Source organism: Helianthus annuus, chromosome 2 (assembly GCF_002127325.2).
Source record: "Helianthus annuus cultivar XRQ/B chromosome 2, HanXRQr2.0-SUNRISE, whole genome shotgun sequence".
NCBI classification, from domain to species: Eukaryota; Viridiplantae; Streptophyta; class Magnoliopsida; order Asterales; family Asteraceae; genus Helianthus; species Helianthus annuus.
The window spans coordinates 156,288,514-156,295,889 of record NC_035434.2 but is presented as its reverse complement, the minus strand read 5'-3'; positions in this window follow the sequence as shown (position 1 = coordinate 156,295,889).

The following is a 7,376-nucleotide window of genomic DNA, read 5'->3' as shown; positions in this document are numbered from 1 at the left end:
TTGACGATATTCTAATTTACTCCAAGAACAAGGAGGATCATGAGCGGCACCTACGCCTTATTCTAGAACTCCTGAGGAGGGAGCAGTTGTACGCAAAGTTTTCTAAGTGCGATTTTTGGATACGGGAGGTACATTTTCTGGGGCATATAGTCAATGAGGTAGGCATTCATGTGGATCCTGCCAAGATTGACGCCATCAGAAATTGGGCGGCACCAAAGAACCCTTCGGAGGTGCGGCAATTTCTCGGCCTAGCAGGGTATTATCGTCGTTTCATTCAGAATTTCTCAAAGATTGCACAGCCACTAACCTCGTTAACACAGAAGAAAGTAGTTTACTCTTGGGGGACGAAACAGGAGGAGGCTTTCCAGCTTTTGAAACAAAGGTTATGCAGCGCACCCATCTTATCTCTACCAGATGGTACTGAGGATTTTGTAGTTTATTGTGATGCTTCGATTCAGGGTCTCGGTTGCGTGTTGATGCAACGCGAGAAGGTGATAGCCTACGCCTCTCGACAACTGAAAGTTCACGAGAAAAACTATACGACACACGACTTGGAGTTAGGAGCAGTGGTGTTTGCCCTGAAAATTTGGAGACACTATCTATATGGCACGAAATGCACCATCTATACCGACCACAAGAGCCTTCAGCACATTTTTGACCAAAAAGAATTGAATATGCGACAGCGTCGCTGGGTAGAGTTGTTCAACGATTACGAGTGTGCCATCAAATACCACCCAGGTAAAGCTAACGTGGTAGCTGATGCACTCAGCCGCAAAGAGACAAAACCTAAACGTGTTCGCGCACTACAACTCACTATTCATTCCAACCTTCCTGATAAAATTCGTACGGCTCAGACTGAGGCATTGAAGGAAGAGAACATCGAAGCTGAGGGTTTACGCGGTATGGAAAAGCAGCTTGAACAGAAATATGATGGTATTTACTACATCATGGAAAGAGTATGGGTTCCTCTGTTTGGTGATCTTAGAGAACTTGTGATGGATGAAGCACACAAGTCACGATATTCTATTCACCCGGGATCGGACAAGATGTATCACGATCTTAAGGTTATGTATTGGTGGCCGAATATGAAAGCCCTCATAGCCACATATGTGAGTAAATGCTTAACTTGTGCTAGAGTTAAAGCGGAACACCAGAAGCCTTCGGGTCTACTACAGCAGCCAGAAATACCTAAGTGGAAGTGGGAACAGATCGCTATGGATTTCGTTACTGGATTACCAAGAACTCAGGCTGGAAACGACACTATATGGGTGATTGTTGATCGACTCACGAAATCGGCACATTTTCTAGCAATCAAGGAAACAGATAAGTTTTCGCAGCTTGCAGCAGTATATCTTAAGGAGGTAGTTGCTCGGCACGGAGTGCCAACTTCCATCATCTCAGATCGAGATCCGCGCTTTACTTCTGAATTATGGCAGTCTATGCACAAATTGTTCGGTTCGAAACTTGATATGAGCACCGCTTACCACCCACAGACGGATGGTCAGAGTGAGCGCACTATTCAGACACTTGAAGACATGCTGCGGGCATGTGTGATCGATTTTGGGAAGGGATGGGAAAGACACTTGCCGTTAATAGAGTTCTCCTACAACAACAGCTACCACACAAGTATTCAGGCAGCTCCGTTCGAAGCATTGTATGGGCGGAAATGTCGTTCTCCTCTCTGTTGGGCAGAAGTAGGTGACAGTCAACTCACAGGTCCTGAACTCATTTTGGAAACTTCGCAAAATATAGCTCGGATAAGGGATCGTATGGCAGCAGCGCGTGATCGTCAGAAAAGTTATGCTAACAAGCGCAGAAAGCCTTTAGAGTTCGAAGTTAATGATCGGGTTATGTTGAAAGTTTCACCGTGGAAGGGTGTTGTACGTTTTGGGAAGCGTGGCAAGCTTAATCCACGTTACATCGGGCCATTCAAAATTATTGAGCGGATCGGTACAGTCGCTTACAGACTCGAGTTACCTGCGGAATTGGGTAATGTTCACAACGTCTTTCACGTTTCGCAACTAAAGAAGTGTCTGGTTGATGAGACACTGGTTGTGCCATTTCAAGAGCTCACGTTGGATGACAAGCTGCAGTTTGTTGAAGAGCCTATTGAAATCATGGATCGGGAGGTCAAGGTGCGTAAGCACAGTCGAATTCCGATTGTTAGAGTTCGTTGGAATTCAAGGCGTGGACCGGAGTTCACGTGGGAACGCGAGGATCAGATGAAACTAAAGTACCCTCACCTCTTTCCCAAAGACAAAGAAGAGTCAAGCAAAACTAGTGAATCTCGGGGCGAGATTCCCCTTCAAGTTGGGGATGATGTCACACCTGAACAAAATCCGCAACAATCTTGAATTCTCACTTCATTCTTTCGTGTTTACTTGTCAAAATTTCGGGACGAAATTTCCTTCAAGTTGGGGATGATGTGACAACCTGAAGTTTCAAGGTTAGTGCTTTCGGTTTTGTGATTTTCTCGTCATTGTCCTAACCTATCTATTTAACCCGTGACCTTGATAAACGTGCTATTATATCTTGTAGTTGTGTGGTGTGCGTGTGTAACGGGTCAATCTCTATGTCGTACGTATAAAGTGGGCCGCAATGTGTGTGTGTTCGTTTGTTGGAACCCATTAATATAATTGAACTTGACCCAATGACCCAAAACACTTGAATAAACCTCTAGACTAGACCCAATCGGTTTCACATGGTTGTGTGGTATCGGCCCAATTTATTGTTTTGTTAGCGAACAACTGGCCCAACCTTTTATCCATATATTTACATGTAACGTATGGAAGTATACACAAGTAATACAAACCCTACTATTTTTCCCCCACCTCTCGATCTTGGACGGCAGACGAAATCCGCTCCCCTTGAATCCTGTGTTCTTGTGCATTTTAAGCAGGTTAGCATATGCATAGATTAATTACGTAATATATATATGGTTGTATATATGCTTGTGGATTAATGTGTGAATAGAATTGTCAGTAGCCATGTGAGCCATGATTGTTCATGTTTGCAAAGAATTGTCAGTAGCCATGTGAGGGTTTACATATGTCATTAGTTAATGTCTTGTATGATACTAAGACTTGATATGATTGCTACTAGTGCTTTTGTGAATAGGGAATAGGCTCTCATCATAAATTGTTATCAGATGTCTTGCTTTTAATTGATGTGATGTAATAGGTATAGATTGATTTCATGGTGTGCATGACCTTAATAAATGGGGTAAAATATGAATATGAATTTATCTAATTAATGGGTAACGTGAATAAATAATGGTTCCTGGTGAGTTGTGTTTTTATAGTAATTTTGTAGATGAAAGCATGATCCTAGAATCATACATGAACTGCATGAGTTGGACGATTATGATTTTTGTCGAAATTTGTATTGATATTATAGAAATTCAATGAACTGTTAAAAAGTGGTTAAGGTGAAAACCCTTGCATGATAAACATCAACCTCGAATAAGATAGGCTGCATGTCAAGTCTGGTAACTAATTAAAGAATGGGAATGATGAGGGTTCCGCTTAGGAAAAACACATCTGTTGCATTAGGTATAAGCCGACCAGATATGAACATACATTAGCAACCTTGTTATGTTACACACTTGCTTTGGGCCGCACAGACTTTAGATCGGTGGGTACTTGGGCCGAGTACTAGGCGGAATTGCACTAAGTGGTTCAGTAGCACAAGAGTTCTACTCGCTTAAGCGGACCAGTCGCATATACACCCGGGCCTTACACGTAGGCCGCACTACATGATTTAATTTGAGATACACGCTTATGAATGGGCCATGTACAACGTAGAACCATGTTATTTACATGGCGCCGTACATGTTGACGGGGCTGCGGGATGGCTGCTCGTCGATCCACAAACACAGTAGGGAAGGCATGTTTGTAGAGTTTATATTAACTGACAAGTATATATATTTGGGATATGAGAATTCGTGAAACTGTTATTGCATGTTATAGCTAATATGTGAATAATTATTAAGTGAATGTCATTATGTATATGGATGACTATTATGTTGCATGACTAAATGGTATAATGTGCATGAAACCAAATGGATGTTATTCATGTGATATGTATAAATATACAAGGAATACTTGATTGGTGGTTTAAGAGACTAATGGTTATCGGTAATTACGATAGGGTTGGTTGATCCACTTGAACCCGTAACTGGTCTTACCGAGCAAACCGAAGGTTAGTTCACTACATTCGAGCATGCGTCCCAGTGGTTGGGGACAGTCAGTGGGTATCCCATGGGGGGGATAAGTCTTTGGGTAAAAACGGGTATATTGGTTAATATTCTCACCTATCATCTTTTGTAAGTCCCTCATCGGGTATTAGTTAGTAGCGCTACTTAGGTTTGGCACCCTCACCCCGTGCCTGTAGAGGACGGAGGTGAACTAATGACCCAGTCTGGCCCAGTACTAGATAGGAGTACGTGGGAAGGGCAGTCCGTGAGCCGTCCGTGTTTGGAAATGAGATATTAACAATATTACTTGCATTGGGTATTAAACTGTTTTACATACACCGGGTAACAAACGCTTTCTAAAACTGTGAACTCGCCAGCTTTGTCTGATACGTGTGTTACATGCTCGCAGGTCCTTAGGTACTTTGAAAGCAGGAACTTGCTGGCTGGAGGGCGCGAGTGGTCATGGTTGCTCGAGGGATATATTATCAGACTTTTATTTACTATGTTTGTTTGGATAACGTTTATATTACGCTACATTAACGCTTCCGCTAAACGTATGGTTTTGAATAACGTATGTTGGGATTTTAGTATCTTTAAATAACGAAGTTTTATTTCAAACTTGTGATTCAACGTAATTGGTGGCTCATTGCTAGTCGTCACACGCCTAACAGGGACACTCCCTAGGTGGTAATTTTGGGGGTGTGACACAAATATTCGAATATCAGGGTGTCTCTATGGATTGAACCCTTGCTATCCATTTGAATACTTGAAGGTAAAATACACATAATTTTACAACCCATATGTTCTTACAACCCATATTTTACTAGCCTATGTCCAATCCTTCAAAGAGTATATCAAAGCCAAGTCCAAGCTTCTTGAAGCGGCTAAACTTCATACTCTTATAGGTAGTTTCTTTATTCTTGCACCTGCAAATGCAGTTTATCAAAGAACTATTAAGAAGTTATACTTCAACCTACTTTATCTTGCAGTCTGAACACAAACCTTGGGATGATTCTAATGTTGTGTTCCAATATCTTTATGACAAGCTTTCCACATTGAATTCGGCATCTAACGTTATATTAGATGGGAATTGGGTGTCTTGGCATAGGATATTAAAGTATGGACTTTAAACCCATCCCTTTGGCTGATTTGTTCACGAGATCTCTTCCTAAACCTTTAGTTAGATGATCAGCCATATTATACTCAAATCTTACAAATTCAACAGATATCACCCCATTCATGATTAATTCTCTAATCATGCTATGTCTAACACCTAGGTGTCCAGACTTTCCATTATACACTTGGCTGTAAGCCTTAGCCAAATTAGCTGCACTATCACATCTTATAGATATAGGTGATATCGGTTTTGGCCACAAAGGAATCTCATAGATCAAATTTCTTAGCCATTCAGCTTCTTTTCCAGCTGCTGCTAAAGCTACAAATTCATATTCCATTGTTGAATTTGTGATGCAAGTTTGTTTCTTTGAGGCCCAGGAGATAACACCTCCACCAAGTAAGAACACCCATCCACTTGTGCAGGAATGATCTTCCTTATTGTTTATCCAACTTGCATCAATAACCCTTCAAGTACTAAGAGGAAACCTGAATAGCACAAACTATAAGTTATAGTCCCTTTCAGGTACTTAAACAATCTGTTTATTGCTTGCCAATGAAGTGTGCTCGGGTTACTTGTAAATCTACTAAGTTTTCCAACCGCATAAGCAATATCAGGCCTTGTGCTGATCATAGCATACATCAAACATCCTATTGCTTTGGAATATTCAAGTTGAGATATGGGGCTACCCTGATCAGGCATAAGCCTAATGTTAGAATCTATAGGAGTTCCAAGTAGAGAACAATTTAAACTGTTGAATTTCTTCAGGATCTTCTCAATATAATGTGATTGAGAGATTGATATACTATTGTTCCCTTGAGTAATCTTTATACCAAGAATCACCTCAGCCTCCTCCATATCTTTCATGGCAAACTTTAATGACAAGAACTCTTTGGTTTTAACAACTTGGCCTAAGTCAGTACGAAATACCAACATGTCATCAACATATAGACAAATTATAACTCCTTTTCCTGAGGAGTCAAATTTGCTATATATACATTTGTCAGCTTGGTTAAGTATAAAACCATCTGAAAACACCACATCATCAAATTTTTGATGCCACTGTTTAGGAGCTTGTTTTAAGCCATATAAAAACTTAACCAGCTTGCAAACCTTATGTTCATTTCCTGGCATAATGAAACCTTCTGGTTGTTTCATGCATATTTCTTCATCTAATTCACCATTTAGAAACGCGGTCTTTACATCCATTTGATGAATTACAAGATTGTGGATAGCTGCTAAAGCCAACAACAACCAAATTGTGGATATTCTTGCTACTGAAGCATATGTATCAAAGAAGTCAATTCCTTTTTTTATCTAAAGCCTTGTATCACTAGCCTGGCTTTAAATTTATCAATGCTTCCATCCACTTTCATTTTCCTTTTAAAAATTCATTTACATCCTAATGGTTTGCATCCATGAGGTAAATTTGTCAACTTCCAGGTCTTATTCTGCATGATAGAATCAATTTCATCTTAAATAGCTTCCTTCCAAAATGAAACATTCCTTAAAGCCATTGCTTCACTGAAAGTTTTCGGATCTTCCTCAATATTGAAACAATATTGATATTGATATTCAATTTTATCCCTTGTTCCTTCAACCAAATAAAGTTGGAAATCATCACCAAAGTTCTTGGCTTTCCTTACCCTAGTACTTTTCCTGGGTTCTGTACTAGTAGAAGGTACATCTTTCGTATTGATAGAGTTTCTTTCAAAATATTTTAAACTCTGAGGCATATCTTTAAGTCTATGTACCGAGGAAAACCTATCCTTATTCCCAAAATTTCCATCTCTTGACTCAATTACTGTGTGAACAGACACATAATCATTTGGTTCTGTTACATAAAACCTATGAGCCGAAGAATGTTCATCATATCCAATAAATATACAATCTATGCCTCTCTCACCTAAGGTTCTCATCTTAGGTTCAGTGAGCCTTACTACAGCTCTACAACCCCAAACTTGAAGATGACTTAAGTGTAGTGCTTGTTTGTGCCAGAGATCATATGGGGTTACCTTGGTCCTTTTATTTGGAACCCTATTCAATAAATAGCAGGCTATTAGCATA